Below are 18,104 nucleotides of genomic sequence, written 5' to 3' on the forward strand. Positions count from 1 at the left end.
CGCCCCTGCTGCCCACCGGCCGCCCGTCCTTGGCCTCCTGCGCGCCGCTGGGGGGAGAAGGCGGAGGCGGTGGGGGTGGCCGGGCCGGCGGCGGCGCGTGAATGGGCCCTTTCACGGCGGCTGCAGGGCGGGTGGAGGGCCTGGTGCTCAGGAACGCGGGCGGCTGCGGCCGCGCCCCCTGCCTCCGACGCCACCGGCCGCGTCTTCTGGACGGTCCCGGGAGGCCGAGCTCGCGCTTGGCTGGGCCGGCGGCGCGGGGCCGTGTGGCTGGGTCCGCGGCGCCCACACAGCGGCCGGTGTGGCCGGGCCCGGAGCTCCCCACCTGGGCCGAGGAGCCGCCTCCACGCCGCTGGCCACGGATGACCTCACTGTCCAGAGGTTTGCTTTTTCCATACCTGGCCACCAAGACGTCCAACATTCTTCTAGGGAAAATGTGGCGAGCTTCCCCGGATCGTTTTCTCTCCAAATTGCTTCTCCGTCCCCGAGCGGCCGGCGCGCGCCAGGTCCTCCATGACAGCATCTGCCGCTGCCCCTGCCCGGCCACCTGCTGCCTTGGCCCCGGGTCGCGCCCTGTGGCCTCGCGGCCGGCACGGAGCAGACGTCCCGCCCCCACTCTCTGAGGCTCCGTGGAGGCTCCGTTTGGGCTCAGCGTGTCCCTGGACCCGGCCCAGAGTTACCCGTGCACCCGGGGCCCCTGGGCGCCCGCTGCCCTCCACACCCCTCCCGGGTGCCCGCCCGTGGCCGTCTCCTGCAGGGTGGGGGAGGCCGAAGCCGTGCTGGGCGCGGAGTGAGCGTGTGAGCCAAGCACCGCCAGCGGAGGTGTGAGAAGCGCGCGTGAGAAGCGTCACGTACACGCGTTTGTGCGTGGACCCCTGTGCACGCGCGTGTCCCACTCAGGCTGGCCCGGGTGCCCGCAGCAGCGCCGGCCGCAGCGGCTGGGTCTGTGGACGGGCTGAGGCTGACGGCGGCCGCAGGACGCCCCCGAGGCTGACCCTGCTGGGGCTCCTGTGGGCGCGGGCACCCCAGGGGGTCGCCAGGGGCCCGATGTAGCGCTGGGATCCCGTCCCCGCTGCGGGGGAGCCAGAGGCAGCACAGTGGAGCCTCCGCTCAACCTCAGCTCTGTCCCGACCCACCTGGCCTCCGTCTCCCCCCCCATCTCCAGACGTTGCCGCGTCTCTCCATGCCGGCCCTCGAGACCGACGGCGCTCACCGCCTCACGCCCGTCCCCGCCACGGCCTGATGCCCGCGCAGCCGAGCGCCTTCGGGGCTCAGGGCCGCTCAGGCGGGGGCGCTGTTTTCCGTCGGGCTACCCAGACAGACGCGCACACCCAGAGCCTGGACGTCCCGTGAGCCTGCCCTCTCCCCGGGCGCCCCGCCCAGCGCCCAGCTGCTTAATGACCCGTCAGTGCCCGGCACGGCCAGGCCGTGGCCCCCATGCTAGGGTGCCCAGCCCGGCTCAGGGCAAGCGCGTCCCCGTCCCCACACACTGCTCTGCACGCAAGGGGGGGCGGCCCGGGGGCTGGGAGTCTCGGGGCGCTCGGGTCCCGCGGGGCCGGGCCCAGGGCACGTGCAGAGGCGGCCGGGGCTGTGGGTCCAGCGGGGTGGGTGTGGGGCACGGCCCAGGGGATAGGCTGCCCCGGGGCTGTGACAGCAGGACGCCGGCCCACCGCTCGCCCTCCGCGGCTGGGCCGCCCTGGCGTCCTCCGCCTGTGGGGGCACGGGAGCTTTGGGGACATGTTCTAAACACCCTGGACCTAGCTGCCCCCTCATGGTGACTTGGGGTGACCACGCACTTCTCGGGAGGGTGAAGAACACCTGGAACGAGGCCACGAAGGGTTGGACGCAGAGTCATGGCTCAGTGGACACTGGTGGGGACACGGCTCTCCGCCCAACACTGTCTCGGGGCTGGGACACAGCAGAGGAACGGATGCGACCCCATCCTCAGGGCTGAACCCCCGAAGTCCATGCCTGCCTGTCCTGGAGGAAGACGGAGCCTGATAGCTGGGGCTGGAGTCCTCGCTCTTGTCCTTCTCGCCCCAGCGGGGCCTGGCACGGAGCAGCCCTCAGGACCCTGTCCCTTCTAGGTGGAGACCCTCTCGCTCTCCACGGTCCAGCTGGGCGGGGGGTGCATGTGCCCCCAGTGGATGTGCTCACCCCACCCCAGGCCTGCGAAGGTGGCCGCACTGGACCAGGGTCTCTGCAGCTGTCATCGAGCTGAGACCAGGCCACCCTGGGGCACATGGGCCTTAACTCCGGACAGGCGTCCATGTGACGGGGGGCTGGACACAGGCACCGGGCAGGAGCGGCCGTGGGAGGACAGAGAAGGGGCGCCGGGGCAGCTGCCAGCCAAGGATACGGGCCAGAGCCCCTCCCTGGGGGCCCCTCCCTGGGGCCGGGGCGTCACCCCGGGGCAGAACCAGTGAGCGCCTCTCTGGCCTTGACCTGGCCCTGGCGGCCACTGGCTCCGGAAGCCGGGAAGCCGGGAAGCCGGGGCTGAGAAGCGGCCGAGGTTGCACACAGGTGCTGAGCAGGGAGACGCGCCTGGAGGGGGGCGGTGCGAGCCACCCTCAGGCCACGAGCCCACCCCCGCCCCGGACTGGTCCACACACAAGCGGGGAGCAGCAGCGCCCCAGGGCAGCAGCGGGTGCAGGGCCACGAGCACGCCCAGGGGCAGTGTTCCGGAACATTCCCCCATGTCAGGAGCTCCCCCGGGGAGGACCCAGCTGGGGGTGGGGTGCCCCCCGGCACTCGCAGGCTCAGAGCTGGGAGCGGCCGGCCTGGCCCTGCCCACCGCCCCCTCCGGCCCGGGTGAGCGTCATGAAAAGGCACCAGAGAGGAAGCCTGGGCCGGCCGGAGCCCTCGGAGGCGCAGTCACGGGCCGTGCTGAAATGTCGCGGCTCGGGCTTCGCTGCGGTTTCCAAGCTCTGCGTGGAGGACAGGGAGTGTTTCGGGACCGGAAAACAACGCCATTACGGCCGCTGCCTGAGCCCAGGCGGCCGAGCACCCGGGCCCGGAGCAGAGCCCCGGAGGGCGGAGGGCTGGGGACTGGTCTGGGGGTGCCGGCCGGGGGGCCTCCCCCAGCAGAGACGCCCGTGCCCGACCCCAAGCCGCCTGGGAGCAGTGGCCGGGCTCCGGCGGCTCGGGGCTCCCAGCAGGCGCCCACCGCCCAGGCCTCGCTCTCCCGGAGGCTCCCAGTCCTCACCCCTGGAGCGCGCCCCGCCGCTGCCGGGGAAGGCCTGCGAGGCCGGAGCTGCCCCCGCAGGGAGCGCTGCCTCTGCTGCCGCTGGCAGACGCTGGGCCCAGGAGGACCCGCCCTGCAGACTCGCGCGCGCGCACTCACACCCGGGCCAGCCCTCCCCGCCCGGCCCCGGCCCCCTCGGCTGTGACCCAGAGGCCGGCCCGGTGCCGAGCCCTTCCCGGGGGGCCGCGCGGGCCTGTGTCCGCTACAAGCGCCGGATTGTTCTCCCTGCCCTCGCCGGCGGTCACGCGGAGGCTGGTCCTAAAATAATACTGCATTTCCTCTGGCCATCTGGAGGGAGGACGCGCGTCCGGCAGCGGCTGGGTACTCTCCCGGGGGGCGCGGGGGCCGCGGGCTGCCCTGGCGAGGCGGCGCCGGCACCGGGCAGTCCAGGAGAGGGGCGCCTTTGTTTTCTAATAACGTGCCTCTGAGAAAGTCGCCGCAGTCCTGCGCTGAGCACCCCGGCCGGGCTGGCCGCACCAGCTGGGAGCCGGGCTCCGGGCAGCCCTGGGATGTGCCGGTGCCCGGCCCTCGGTGGGCGGTCAGCAGCCCGGGGCCGACCCCGCCGGCCTGTGTCCCCTCTGCCTGCTTCCGCCTCCACAGCGGCCGGCCCCCGCTTCTCTGCGCAGGGCCCGGACCCTTCTGTGCTGTCGCAGCAGCGCCGGCCCCCGAGCCCCGCGAGGACGGGGCAGAGGCCATGCCTCATGGGCTCCCGGGTGGGCGGGGCACGGGCTTCTGCGTGACTCAGACTCATGTTCAAACCCCGTCCATGCCTTGACTTCCAGGCTGCGAGCTGGGCAAGAGGAGGGCTCAGCGCGGCGTTGATGTTCAAACGGAGGACACGACACGGAGCTGGCGCTCACCTGTGCGTCTCCTCCAAAACCCGCGCATCACCCCAGATGCTCACTGAGCACCACCCGAAGGCAGGACCTGTGGTGGACGCGAGGGGGACCAGGAGAAATCACGGGTCCTACCCTCAGGTGAACCAATGGTGATGGAGGTGGTGATACTGGTGATGGTGATGGTGGTGGTGATGGTGGTGATGGTGGTGGTGGTGGTGATGGTGGTGGTGATGGTGGTGATGGTGATGGTGGTGATGGTGGTGATGGTGGTGGTGATGGTGGTGATGGTGGTGGTGATGGTGATGGTGGTGATGGTGATGGTGGTGGTGGTGGTGATGGTGATGGTGATGGTGGTGGTGGTGATGGTGGTGGTGGTGGTGATGGTGATGGTGGTGGTGGTAATGGTGGTGATGGTGATGGTGGTGGTGATGGTGGTGATGGTGGTGATGGTGGTGATGGTGATGGTGGTGATGGTGATGGTGATGGTGGTGATGGTGGTGGTGGTGATGGTGGTGATGGTGATGGTGGGGATGGTGGTGATGGTGGGGATGGTGGTGGTGATGGTGATGGTGGTGGTGGTGGTGATGGTGATGGTGGGGATGGTGGTGGTGATGGTGATGGTGGTGATGGTGATGGTGGTGATGGTGATGGTGGGGATGGTGGTGGTGATGGTGATGGTGGTGGTGATGGTGGGGATGGTGGTGGTGATGGTGATGGTGGTGGTGGTGGTGATGGTGGTGATGGTGATGGTGGTGATGGTGATGGTGGTGGTGGTGATGGTGATGATGGTGGTGATGATGGTGGTGGTGGTGATGGTGATGGTGATGGTGGTGATGGTGGTGGTGATGATGGTGGTGATGGTGGTGGTGATGGTGATGGTGGTGGTGATGGTGGTGGTGATGGTGATGGTGATGGTGGTGATGGTGGTGGTGATGGTGGTGATGATGGTGATGGTGGTGGTGATGGTGATGGTGGTGGTGATGATGGTGGTGGTGGTGATGGTGGTGGTGATGATGGTGGTGGTGGTGATGGTGATGGTGGTGGTGATGATGGTGATGGTGGTGATGGTGGTGGTGATGGTGGTGATGGTGGTGGTGATGATGGTGGTGGTGGTGATGGTGGTGGTGATGGTGGTGGTGATGATGGTGGTGGTGGTGATGGTGATGGTGATGGTGATGATGGTGATGGTGGTGATGGTGGTGGTGATGGTGGTGATGGTGGTGGTGATGATGGTGGTGGTGGTGATGGTGGTGGTGATGGTGATGGTGGTGGTGATGATGGTGGTGGTGGTGATGATGGTGGTGATGGTGGTGGTGATGGTGATGGTGGTGGTGATGGTGGTGATGATGGTGGTGATGATGGTGGTGGTGGTGATGGTGGTGGTGGATGCTGGTCCTTCAACCTGAAACTGCTGGAAGTAACGGGCTGGGCAGGACGCAGCCGTTCAGGTGTGTCTCAGGGTAAGTAGTTGTGAGCAGGGTCATCGTGAGCAGTTGAGAGGTGGGTTCTCACTTTACCTGCTGCCAACCTGCTGTATAACCCTGGCACACTGGCCCTCCCTGCGCCCCACTGCTCCTGTGCCCTGGGTGTCTGAGGCGCCTCCCACAGCAGAGGCCTGCAGAGTCTCCTCTTTTGGAGCCGACGCCTCATCTCACGCCTGCTGCCCTGACCCCTTCCCAGACTCCTCTGCAGGGCCTGCATGTTGGTGGGCGTCTGGGAGGACGTCTGCCTGCCAAGAGCAAAGGGAACCTCCACCGAGGGTCTGACCCAGGTTCCCCAACTGACGTGTAAAGGCGGCGAGGCCAGGGTTCTGGAACAGCACACGCTGCCTGCCAGGACCCCGTGCAGCTGGGGCGTCGGGGCGGACCGTGTCCTCTGGGCTGAAACTGCAGTGCTCATGAGGGAGCATGGCCACGGGTCTCACCCAACAGGCGCGGGCAGAGCGCCTTGAGACACAGCAGCGCCCGCGGGGAGTTTCTAGATGACACGTCTCCTTGCTGCTCGGGCTGACGTCAAGCGCGGGACTGCAGGGCGCCAAGGGGCTACCCCACATGCGCCTGACCACCCCAGCTTCCTCTTGCCCCGAGCGAAGGTCTCTGGCACAGGCGGCTCCCCCAGCGGCAAGGGGTGATGAAGGAGGCTTGGAGGGGCCCGGCTGCTCCCACAGACTGGGGTCCTCACCGCCGCCTGCTCCCCCCGCTTCCCTGTCTACACCTCCCAGCCCAGTGACTCACTTAATAACTAACACAGTTTGGGAAGCATTGAGAGCACGCTGCACATTTTTTTCATTGCACGAGCAACAAAGGGATTAATTGAATCACGAGTGCCCATAAACGCAGATGGGAAATAAAATAACTCCACACAGCCTGGAATAGACTTGGCACGCTCTGGGCGCCGGCTAACTCACACCATGCCCGCCCAGCTCCCGGCCTGCCGGTGCCCATCTCCATGTCAGCCCATCCATGCCCCGCAAGGAGCCACTGGGACGTGGTCAGGGTCGACCACCTGCGTCCTGCAGATGCCGCCCAGAGCCTATACCTAGACCACCTTGTGCCAAGGGGCCATCCCAGGGCTGGCAGTCACGGCAACAGGCTGGAGGGGGCAACCGCAGACCAGGGGGCATGGGCAGTGGGCCGGCTCACACCTCGAGGTGGTTGTCGCACCGGCAGGTGAGGCTGAGGGCGCCTGCCTGCAGGTGGTGGGCCTCGATGCGGGCGTCCTGGCTCCCTCAGCACCGAGCCCAGCTCTCGGCCACACCTGCCAGGCCCAGTCAGACACGGCACTTGCCAGGGAGGGCGACCTGGGGCCTCCTGGACACACACGTGGGCCCACCAGGCCATCTCACTTGCTGCCACTCCCACAGCCCCAGGGAGCCCCGACCCGACACGCTGGCTGCAACGGCAGCGACGGCACGCAGTCCTGAAGTGCACACTCATGCACGCGCACACAGGTGCACACCCGGGCACACAGCACCCCAGGGCCACACACACAGCCATACGCACAGCCACAAGCACACAAGCACACGCGTGCGCAGAGCGCCCTCTCCTGGACCCGACACCTTATCGGCTGTTCCCTGTGCCCAGAGGCGGCTGAGGCTCGGGAGCAAAAGTGCACACAACTGGCCCCACGGAGCTGAGACCTGGAGGCTGCACCCCCATTCCACCTCCGACCTTGGACACGGCACCCACGACCGCCTGCTGGGTCCCTGCGGGGGCCGCCTCTGTGCTGCGCCACACCCGTGCCCCGGCCTGCCCCTGCTGGCCCCAGCCCCACGGAGCAGTGGGAGATTGGGCTGGAGGAGGTGGAGGCTGGATGTGGGCCAGAGCCCGCACTCGGGGTCCCCAGACTTGACTCTTCTCCAGCGCGTCCCGGGCAGCACCCCGCTCTGATCTCGGCTGCCCATCAGTCCGGGACATCAGACGTGAGAGGCCGCCTCTGAAGCCGCAGGGCTGGCTCCGGGCACTTGCAGGAAGCGGCCGCAGGCAGCATGGAGCCGGCCCTGGGCCCATCAGGGTGAAAACAGGAATTCAGTTCAGGCGGGTTTAGATAAACGAGAGTGTGATAAAGTGGCTGCCATTTCACCTGTGCCAAGGTGTGGGCACCGGGCAGACCACCCACGCCGTCCTCTGCTACCCCCAGATGTCCTCTCTGGCGCGGCTGGCGAGCTGGCCTGAGGTCACATGCCAGCGCAGGGCAAGGCCCGGGCCCCTCCCGGAGCGGGACCCCTGTGCAGACGGGCCGGACCCCGGGCACGCACACGCCAGTCCCCCCCTTCACACTGGGGTCCTGAGCTCCGGAGGACACAGGGGCGGCCAGGAAGCAGGACACCAGGCTTCAAGGCCAGCCCCAGCGGAGATCCGCGCAGGTGGTGGCCACCCCAGGATGGGGGCACGTCTCCCTCTTGCCTCCGAGGGGCTGGGATGAGGCCGCTGACGTGGCCCTGTCGCCCAGCAGCTCTGCTTTGCACCCCGGGGCTGACGCCCCCCGCAGGACAGCGCTCCGCGGGCTGAGGGCGCGTATCGCAGGGCGGCCTTGATGTTGGTTCCTTCATCCATCGGTTCACTGAGCGTCTCAACCCGCGAGGACTTACCGCGGGCCTACTGTGCGCACGGCACGCCGGGGTGTGCTCAGGTGGGGGGAAACCAAAAATCAGAGCAGAAATAAATAAAACAGACCGGGAGGACAACAGGAAAGATCAATAACCCAAGAGGCGATTTGTTTGAAAAGACCAACCAAGGCGACAGCGCCTGAGCCCGGGAGGACGCGGCGGCCGGCGCTGCTCTGGAGGGCTCCACGCCCGCAGCCGCGCGGCTGGAAGGACATGCAGTCCTGGAAACACGCTGCGGAGAGGCCGCGCACGGAGCGTCGGGACGCGGCACGGCGGCAAAGCCTAGAACCGGCCGGACCCGCCGGCGCGCCCCACCCAGCATTGAAGGGGCAGTGACCCCAAGGAGGCAGGCATGCTTCTCAGCCTCTCCCCGGGGCGCCAGGGCGGCCTGACCCGTTCACGCCACGTGGCGCGCGGCAGTCACAGAGCCACAGGCAGAGGTCGCGGGATTCAACATCCCTCCACGATAAAAACCCGCAAATCCTGACGTGTGGGAGGCCCTGCCTGACACGTGGGCCCGCAGGGACGGCCCCACTCTCCCCGCTACTTGGTGACCAGGAGCCGAAGGTCCCCCCGCAGGCAAAGCCGGACACGGCGCTGGCTCACACTCCCACTGCCCGCGAGGCCCGCCCGGGGCAGGCGTCTGGGACGAGAGCTCAAGCCGTGGAGCCAGAGGGAGAAGAAAAACCACGGTGTTCCCGTGACGTGCACCCTGGAACCCAAGCGAGTGCACGACTCCAGGAAGGCCAGGGCGCGCGGCCAGGATAGACACTTGCGGGGGCGCATGGCCAGGACAGATGCTTGGGGGGGCACACGGCCAGGACAGTCGTTGGGGGGGCCCATGGCCAGGACAGACGCTTGGGGGGGTACATGGTCAGGACAGACGCTTGGGGGGGGGTGCACGGTCAGGACAGACACGGGTGGGGGCGCACGGCCAGGACAGATGCTGGGGGGTGCACGGCTGGGACACACTACCACAGAGATGCGGGCTGCACGTCTCCGCGGGAACAAGCCCCCGAGACAGCTCGCGCGTCCGTCCCGCTGACAACAGCGCCGAAAGCAGATGTCTCAGGTCTCCCCACGGGGACTGGGGAACGCTGGCGGCAGGGCCCGAGAAGACCAGGCAGCTGGCGCGAGGCCGGGTGGGGGGCAGGACCGGCGGCTGGAGAGTCTGCGCAGCGCGGTCTGCACACCCCACGCAGCCCCGCCAAGCCCCAGGGACATCTCCCCAGAACCAGCAGGAGCAAGCCCGAGATTACTGAGGATGGGACGGGGCGTCGGGCGGCCGTGGGCAGCTGCCACACAGCAGGAGCTGCAGAGAGCAGAAGAAACGGGTTTCCTCATGGTTCCCAAGTCCCGCGGGGCTTCCTCTGGGGCTCCGGGGCACGGCCCTGGCCGCCTCTCCCGCTTCCCGGGCTCCCCTGGCCTGCGGCCGCATCCCCGCGGGAGGGTCGTCTCCGTCTTCCTCGAAGGACCCGTCGTCGGACTGGGAATCCACCCTGGCCCAACGGGATCGCATCTTGATCCTCGACAAATGGCCTCTGCAAAGACCCACTTGCGGCGACTCTGGGAGAGGGTGCCGGGGGGTGCCCTTGGGGGACGCGACTGGCCCGTGTGGGCGCGGCAAGAAGGATGCAGCCGGGAGCTGGAGCGCCAGGGAGGCCCGAGTGGGAGGGAGCTCGGGCGGTCACGCCTGTGCCAGGGCCCCGAGGCAGGGCCCCACGGGCTGTGGGCAGCGCGACGGGGGCTGGGGGGCCGCGGGGCAGGGCCGGGCTCGGCGGGAGGCAGGTGCGAGCTGTGAGGCCTCCGTGGTCGCGGGCACGGGTGAGAGGCGCCCGCGGGGTCTGTCCAGGGGAGAGCCTGGGCAGCGCGGCGCCCGGAGCTCCTGGGAGCGCGAGAGGGAGCCGGGCCCGCTGTCCGCTAGGGGACCTGGCCCCCCCGGCCTGCCCATCCTCACCCGACTCCCTGGGCCGCTGGCTGCTCGGCAGGTCTCCCTCCTGCCCCGTGCTGGCCCGAGGCAGCTTCTCCCTCGCCAGCTCCTTCAGCCCGCTGGACGGCTGCCTGGGCTCCCCGCCTGCCCCGGCCTCAGCAGCCCCAGGATGTGCCCGAGAACCAGCATCTCGGCCTGCGGGCGCCACGCGCGGGCGGGCGGGGGCAGCATCCTGGGGGCTGCGCGCCGCGGGGGCCGTCAGAGCGGGCCAGGCGTGGGGTAGGGCGCCTGCCCACGGAGCAGCTGCCGCGCGGGAGAAGGGGGCGGCGTGGAAAGCTCGGCGCCTGCAGCCGGGGAGGTGAGCGTGGGGCCAGCCGAGCCCACTCGCCGGTCCCCGGCCCGAGGCCCGGGCGCGGACAGTGGCTACGGCGGCCGCCTGGAGCCTGGAGCCTGGCCCTGGGTGACACGGTCTCGGCGACGCGGCTGGGTCCATCTAGCGCCCCCAGGGGAGAGTCTGCTTCTGGCCGCTTGCCTGTACCCCGAGGCTGCCGCCAGCCCCCCGCCCGGGGCCACGCCAGGTGCCCGGGGCCCAGGGCCACCCCATCGCAGCGGGCGAGGGCGCCGGGGCCGACTCTGCCAACCTGGGGCCTGGCTTGGACCCGGGCAGGCCATCCCACAGGCCCTCCCGCAGGAGGGGAATGGAGGCTCCGAGCGGGGTGACGGGCCGTGACCCAGCCGAGGTCGGGGCGCGGGCCCAGGTACCCGAGCACTGCCCTGCCCAGGCGGACCTGCCGGGTCCCACTGCCGAGGGCCGGCAGCAGGAGGCCGGGGGCGGGGGCTCAGGACGGCGGCTGGCGGAGAGCCTCTGGAGGGGGCTCAGGGCCAGGGCTGGGGTCCTCTCTCCCGGGGAGGCGCTCCCCGTAACGAAAGCAGCTCTGCTCACACCAGCAGCCCTGCGGGGCCGGGGTGGGGGTGGGGCGGCTGGCGGGACAGGCCAGAATGGGTTTGCTGGGGAGGGAGGCCGGCTACGGGGAGGGGCCCTCCCAGAGGCTGTGATGGGGACCCCGAGAGGCTGAAGGTTGTGGGGGGCTGTGGGTGTGTGCATGGGTGGGCTGTGTGATGGGGGGGCTGTGTGTGGGGGGCTATGTGGGGGGGCTGTGCGCATGGGGGCCTGTGTGGGCGTGGGGGGCTGCGTGGGTGTGGGGCACTGTGTATGGGGGGGCTGTGTGTGGGGGACTGTGTGGGTGCGGGGCACTGTGTACGGGGGGGCTGTATGCACATGGGGGGCTGCGCGTGGGGCTCGCACAGCACGTGGCGCGTGGGTGTGTGTCCCGAGGCGCTGGGGTGAAGTCTCATGTGCTCGTTGGCTGTGGGTCCCCATCTCGGCCTGAGTTTCCCGTCCAGGGCCACGTCTGGGGCGCCTCCCGGTTCGCGTGCCGGGTCCCCCCGCTGGTGGCAGGCTGAGCCGGGCGCCGGGGTGGCGTCATCAGGTCCTCTCGGTGGAGCGAGGGAAGCGGTGAGGGCGAGGACGGGGCCCCGCGGGCTGGGCGTGCAGGGTGCGGGTGAGCCGAGCGCCTGCCCTCGGGGACAGGGAGGGCCCCGCTGCCGGGGCTTTGCCCTTTGCCCCTCCGGCCTGCAGGACGCGGAGGCTCCCGCCGGCACACCCCGCACGGGCCCTTAGCCCCGGGCCGGGACACGCTGGGGGGGCTTGGGCCCGTCACCCAGCCGCTTGCCAATGGCGCCCGGGGTCCCTGGGGGTGCCCAGGACCCCGCGGGGCTGCCCGAGGCAGGGGGCAGGGGCACGGCTCAGGGCAGGCGTACTCCTGGCCCCTGCCCCGCGGGCAGCTCCGGGCCGCCGCGCAGGGTTCGGGGAGGCGGGACTCAGCGCAGGAAGATGGGAGTCGAGCCGGCGGGCTGGACCCACTGGCCGCCACGGACAGCAGAGGCGCCGCAGCCCTCGGCCACGGCCCCGGGGCCCGGCTTCCAGCAGGCAGGGACGGCCGCGCGGCAGGACAGGGCAGGAGCCGGTGGGCAGGGGGCGCCCTGGACGATGCTGGCCGTGACACTCCTGGACCGGGCCCGGGGGCGGCGCGGGGGCCGAGCACCCGGGCACCCGGGCCCCTCGCCGGCCTCTCTGCGGGGGCTGGACGGTCCCTTCCGCACCCGAGTAAACCCGAGCGGGCTCCCCGCGTCATGCTCCCGACGGGAGACGGGCGCGGTGGGGAGGCGGCGGGAGGGGGTCGAGGTTCCCGGCCCCGTGGCGAGCGCGTCTCCTGGAGGCGGCCGGCAGGTCCACGAGCCCTGGACACAGGCGCCCGGAGACGGGCCCCGCGTGGTGTCCCTGACCTGCACTTGGCCTGGAAGACCCGGGTCCCGTTTCAGGGGCGAGAAGGCCGGACCCGGGGGCGGGAGGAGACTCCGGGCCCTGCCCGCACACCCCTCCCAGCGCCCCCGCGGACGAGCCTCCCGGCAGGTGACTGCCCCAGCTCCCCTCCCCTCAGGGTCCAGGTGTCCCGTCCTGGGCCCCAGCCCCCAGTTTCAGAGGCACCCGCGTACCCCCCTCGCCCCGGCTCTCCCAAGGGACGTGCCCCTGCCCCGGCGCCCCACCAGCCGGCCCGTGCCTCCCGCGCCCACCCAGCCTCCAGCAGGGGCAGGGGGGAAGGCCAGGCGGCTGTGGATGCAGGAGCAAGTTTAGCCGGGAAAAAGTGAGCGGCAGTAGGCCGGCCCTGCCTCAGTTTACCCTCTGTAGCCCAGGCGTGAGCCCTACGTGTCCTGGCTCCCGTGAGGAGGACCCCGGGGAGCAGGCACGGAGCGGCTGGCCCAGGCAGAGCCCCCCAGCCGCCCCCGCGCCTGCGGCCTTGCCGGCTCGTTCTCATCAGGGCCAGGGGAAGCGGAGGGCGAGGGAGACGGCCGGGGAGACTGCCGGGGAGAGACAAAGCGCCCCGCGGCCGCCCCTCCCTGAGGCCAGCGCTGAATTCCTCAGCAGGAACGTCAGTGTCAGCCGCTGCAGCCGCTCCACGCTCCCACCCCCAGGGAGGGTCCAGGGAACCGCGGGGGTGCGGCCGGGGCAGGCCTGGGGCCAGGAGGCCGCTGAGCAACCAGCTTGGCTTGGTGGAGGCGCCCGGGGGCGCAGGTGCTCGCGCTGGGCCTGGTGTGCCCGGGTGCGGGTCCTCCTCCCCGCTCGGGGCCGCGGGACACGGGGCTCCCGGCTCTCATCGGCCCTGGGCTGGCCTGGCCACGGGAGCCCTGGCGGGGGGGGGGGCCCAGCCCCGGGCAGGCCCCTCGGGGAGGGTCTCGGAGGCCCCGCCGGCGCCCCAGCAGCGGCGCTGGTGAACGGCGGAGGAAGCGGCCCTGGCCGTGAGGATGGGTGGCAGGGCGCCCCACGCCAGCACCGGAGCCGGCCAGCTGGCCTCGAAGGCTGAGGCTGGGCGCAGGCTGCCTGGCAGGGGCCTTGCGGTGCGGCCGAGGAGCCGGAGCCGCGCGGGGTGGCCACGGACCAAGACCCCGGGGGCCCCGCCGGGCCAGGAGCTGCCGAGGCACCACGGGTTTCCCATCATCTTCTCAGAAAACAGGGGGGCGGCGGTGCTGCCGAGAGGGGGCGGCTTCCGGCGGCGGGTGGAGACCCACGGGGTGGCTCCCGCCCCCCCGCCCCGGGAGGAGCGCTTGCGGTGCTGGGCCTGGGGGGCCCGGGGAGGATCCCCACTCCCCTCCCAGCCTGGGCTGGCTGCCCCTTTGGGCCCCGTGACCCTGGAGCCCAGGGTGCCCCCGGCTCTCACCTGGAGCAGCTGAGAGACCAACACTTCCCGGAGACCCGACTCCCGCCGGGGACGGGCCTTCCCTGCCCTCGGCCTCCGGGCCTCAGGGCCAGGCTCAGCGTGGCTGGACCGGGGAACCCCGGGGGCCAGAGTTGCTGCCGCTTTCTGCTGAGCCGGGGACCGGCCGGCAGCCCTCCAGGTCCTGCTCGCTCTCCAGACCTGGCCCGACACCCCGTTTTGTCCCGGGGCTCCGAGCCCCCAGCCCCGCTGCCTACACTGCCCGCTGTGCAGGCACCACCGTGCAGGCACCCAGGGAAGATGCTAGCCGGGTAGGACGGTCAAGAGCCAGGGAAGCAAGGAGCCCCTCGCCTACCCCTCTTCCCATCCGCAGCTGCTTACGCATCTGGGCTGATGCCAACCCGGAGTCTCCCCCGCCCCCCATGTGAGGGGGGGGCCCAGGGGGAGATGAGGCCGCGGCCCGTCCCTGCATGGCCCAGGCGGCAGGTGAGAGGAGGCCGCGGCCGTGTCCCAGAGGCGGTGGCAGGTGCTGGGTCTCAGAGGCACCCGCTTTAACCCAGATCACGCCCTGAGCCCGGCAGCCGCCCTCCTGTCTGGGAGCACCGGCAGCTCCAGGAGGGCCAGAGCCCGTCACCGGCCACCCGCAGCTGCCCACACAGCTGCCCCACGGCTTCCAGGTGAAGGCCTCTCTTGCAGTGGGCCACGCCCTGGGTGCCGGACTCTGGCTGTCGCTGGGGAGGGACACGCGGGGGCCCCCAGGCACAGGCCGGCCCCCCACTGCAGCCCACGGGAACCGGGCCTATCGGCGCCCGCGGGCCGGCTGAGCCCAGAGCAGGCCCAGCAGCCAAGAAAACGGGAGGAGATAGGGTGAACCCTTAAGCAGAACCAGATGGGCGCTGGGAGATAAGACAGATTTCTGGAAGGTTCCTATGAGTTCCTGGGGGCTGGGGTAATGGTCAGTGAGAACGAGTCGGGAGAACGTTCACACGACTTCCCGCGTCGAAAAGACGCCGCGGCTGGGAATTAAACAAAGTGCACGGGCAGGCGGGCAAGACGGCGCCCCGAGAGCCACGGCCGGCCAGCCCGGGGCCCGGCAGGCCCCCGACTTGTGCTCCCAGGGCCCGCGGCTGGGCTTAAGAGGGATGCACGCGGATGATCTGCCTCTTCAGCGTCCAGATCTTCGGGTCACCGCGCCCCTGTGTGTACAGCTGTGCGGTCACTGGGGTGGGCAGCCCTGGCGGTCCGGGCAGACCCCCAGCGGCCCCGTCGCGCACAGGCCAGGGGGGCAGGACGCGTGCCCCTCCCTCCGGGTCCTGCCCAGCAAGCAGGGGGCACCACAGTCCCAGGCCTCGTCCAGACACAGGGTGGCCTGGGTGCCCCACCGTCCAGCATCACGAGTCTGTGCCCTCCCCCAGCCGCAGTCTCGCTCCGGCCGGCCTTGGCCCGTCTGGCCGCCAGCGTGAATGCGGAGGGGAGTGCCCGGCGGGAGGGCCGCGGAGTGGAAGGAATTTCCAGCAGACTTGCTGTGTCAAGACAAACGTCCCCCGCCTGCGCCGAGTTCTCTGTCTCAGGGGGGGCCCGGGCAGTGGGGATGCCCCGGGAGCGGGACGCTCACTCTCGGGATGCAGGTGGGCCCTCGGCCTTCAGAGGGCTACAGCCCCGAGACCCGGGCCAAAGCTCCAGAGCGTGTCTGTCTCGATTAGCAAGAGCCGCCAGCGTTTCCACGGCCAGGCTTCCTGACGGCTTCCTGCTGCGCGAAGTCAAACACAGCAGCCAAATCCAGGTCCAGCGCCTGGGGCCTGGCCCAGCCTCCTCCCACCCGCTCCCAACACAGCCTCCCTCGTTGGCCCGTGGAGCTGGCCCGGCCGGGCTCCCCCCAGCAAGGGGCTGGCGTGATGGGGCAGCAGTGCCAGGAACAGCCCGGCGTGTCCCCCGAGGGGCCGCCCCTCACAGCCGGGCAGCAGTGGCGGCAGGACTGGCGAACTGGAAGCCCTGCCCTCACACCACCCCTGCAGGGGCCACGCACGCCCCGCGGCCCTGGTGCTCCGTGGGGCCCCAGGCCCACCACAGGCCCTCCGTCCCTGGCGGCACCCTGTCCCTGGACGGCTATCACAGGAGGCAGCAGGGCGGCCTTGGGGCCAGGGGCAGCCTCCAGCCTCTGACCCTCAGGCTCCTGCCGGGATGGGCCGGCCCCCCTCGGGGCCCAGACTGAGAGCAGTGGGGCGGGAGGGGTGCCAGGGCATGGGGAGGGAGGGGACAGGCGCGGGCGTGAGGACAGCTGTCTCGGGACCCCGGCCGGCCAGCCTGGGGGGGCAGCGGAAGGCTCCTGGGCCGTCATGGGCAGAGGTGGGGGACGAGGCGCTCAGGTGCCCCAAGTGTGGGAGGGGAGGCGCAGGGCGGAGAGTCCGGGGGGATAAATGCCGAAATGGAAAGAAAACCGCAAACAAACGTGCAGCCACTGCTCGCCGGGGTGACAGCCACAGGCCAGGTCCGGGACAGCGGGCAGGCGGGCAGGGGCCGGCCCCCGCGGGAAAGAAGCCACACTGGCCAGCCACGCCCAGGCCTGAAACCCAACCAATCACCGTGTGACAACACACTGCCCACCAACCAGAACCGCACGGATGGAAATCCTCATTTGCATACGCCCTGGCCACGCCCCGGGGCCTATATAAGCGGTTCTGGCGCTGGCGAGTGGCTGAAGCCGCGGGCGGTGAAGCCATTTCGGGGCATTGGGTGGACGGGGGTCAGGTGGACGCGCAACGAGTGCCGGCACACGGAGGGGGGGGGCGGGGGGGGCAGCCACGAACCACAGCCAGCCAGCAGAAAGCCAACACGGGCAGCAGCACACAGGGGCAGGACGACGCCAGGGCCACGGCAGCTGTGTTTATCGAAGCGGGTGAGCACCAGGGACACTGCCATCTGCCGCGTGGGCAGGCCAACCAGGCACCGCCGCACTGTTGCCGAGCTGGAGCCACGGCTGCCCTTGGGAAGTGGCCGCAGGGTGGCGGCGCGTGTACCCGGGAAGCCACTGCCCGCAGGGGCCCTTCACAGAGGCTTCCTTGGTGACAGCAGAACGCTGGAAACTCCCGCCCCGTGGACAGAGGGGGACAGCCACCGCCCCGAGGGACGGGACATGGCCCGCGAACCTCGGCTGTCACGGAGTGTGGCCATAGCCTGGATGGCTGCGCTTGGCGCGGTCCACCTGCTGGTGCCCGAGGCGTTGGGAGGCGGTGACTGTGCCAGTGCAGTCATGGGGGGGCCCCCTACCTGGCAACAAAAACACGGGGCTCCAGCCACAGCCACGCCCCAGAGAACACCCCATGGAGCCAACCAAGCGTCAGGCTCTGGGTGACTCTTCATAAAATTCAAATACAAGGAAGCCAAAATTGAGGGTTCGGGACACAACACATGTGGTAGAGGCACAAGGAAAAGCAAGGGGATGAGAGAGGCGTGGGGGCCACAGCCCTGTGGGGGGCAGCCGTGGGCAGGGCTCCCGCAGGCGGCGGTGGAGGGTCTGGTCCGGGGTGGTCCCGCAGGGTGGGCAGCCTGAAGTCAGGCCATGCATTCCCTGCCCCGCGGTGAGGGCGAGAACATACAGGCACCTCCCAGCGCCCCACACTGGACTCAGGGCTCCCTCTCGTCCTGTGGACAGAGCTGCCGGCCCTCGGCCCTTCCCGCCCTAGCCCGTCGGAGCAGCACTGCGTGCCTGGCCCACATGTGGTGCCCACGATGCCCACTTCCGTGAGCTCAGGACCAGCCACGCACCCACACGGCGCAGGACCCGGCCCGGCCACCCGCCGCCGGCGCCACAGCCAGCACTGGGAACCCGACGACCGCCAGGCCGGCAGGTCCAGCTCCCAGACAAGCGGAGCCTCCCGCGTCCCTACCTCGCGATCCCCGCTCTCAGGCTGGCAAATCCGCTCCGAGGGGCATGACGGTCGCCGGGTCCAGCTCGTTTGGCTTCTCTGCTCCTGTCGGCTCTGCAGAAGACACGGGGTTCAGACAGACGTCAGAGCAGCGGCACGCGAGCCAGGAAGGCCCTCATGTGTGCGTGGGGGGCCCCGTGCCAGCCCCCCAAACGCCCCCCGGACAGCCAGGGCCAGCCGCTGTGGGACTTCACTGGGGACATCAGGGGTGTGGCTTCCTTCGGGGGCAAGGGCCCGAGTGACCCTGCCGGGCAAGCAGGCACCACCTCCACGCCTCTGCCCGCCGC

At 70.3% G+C, this 18,104-nt stretch overlaps 1 protein-coding gene across 1 annotated transcript in view; it reads right to left on the reverse strand.

The window, feature by feature from the left end:
- ZNF469 (zinc finger protein 469) overlaps positions 1-17,922 on the reverse strand; it is a 53,116-nt gene extending 35,194 nt beyond the window's left edge. Inside the window, 1 exon segment of the mRNA XM_037518048.2 lies at positions 17,779-17,922. The gene's annotated coding sequence lies outside the window, so the exon portion shown is untranslated.
- Positions 17,923-18,104: the final 182 nt, after the last annotated feature.

The sequence above is a fragment of the Talpa occidentalis genome, unplaced genomic scaffold (assembly GCF_014898055.3).
Source record: "Talpa occidentalis isolate TD23 unplaced genomic scaffold, MPIMG_talOcc4v2.1 talOcc4.17, whole genome shotgun sequence".
In the NCBI taxonomy this organism is placed as follows: Eukaryota; Metazoa; Chordata; class Mammalia; order Eulipotyphla; family Talpidae; genus Talpa; species Talpa occidentalis.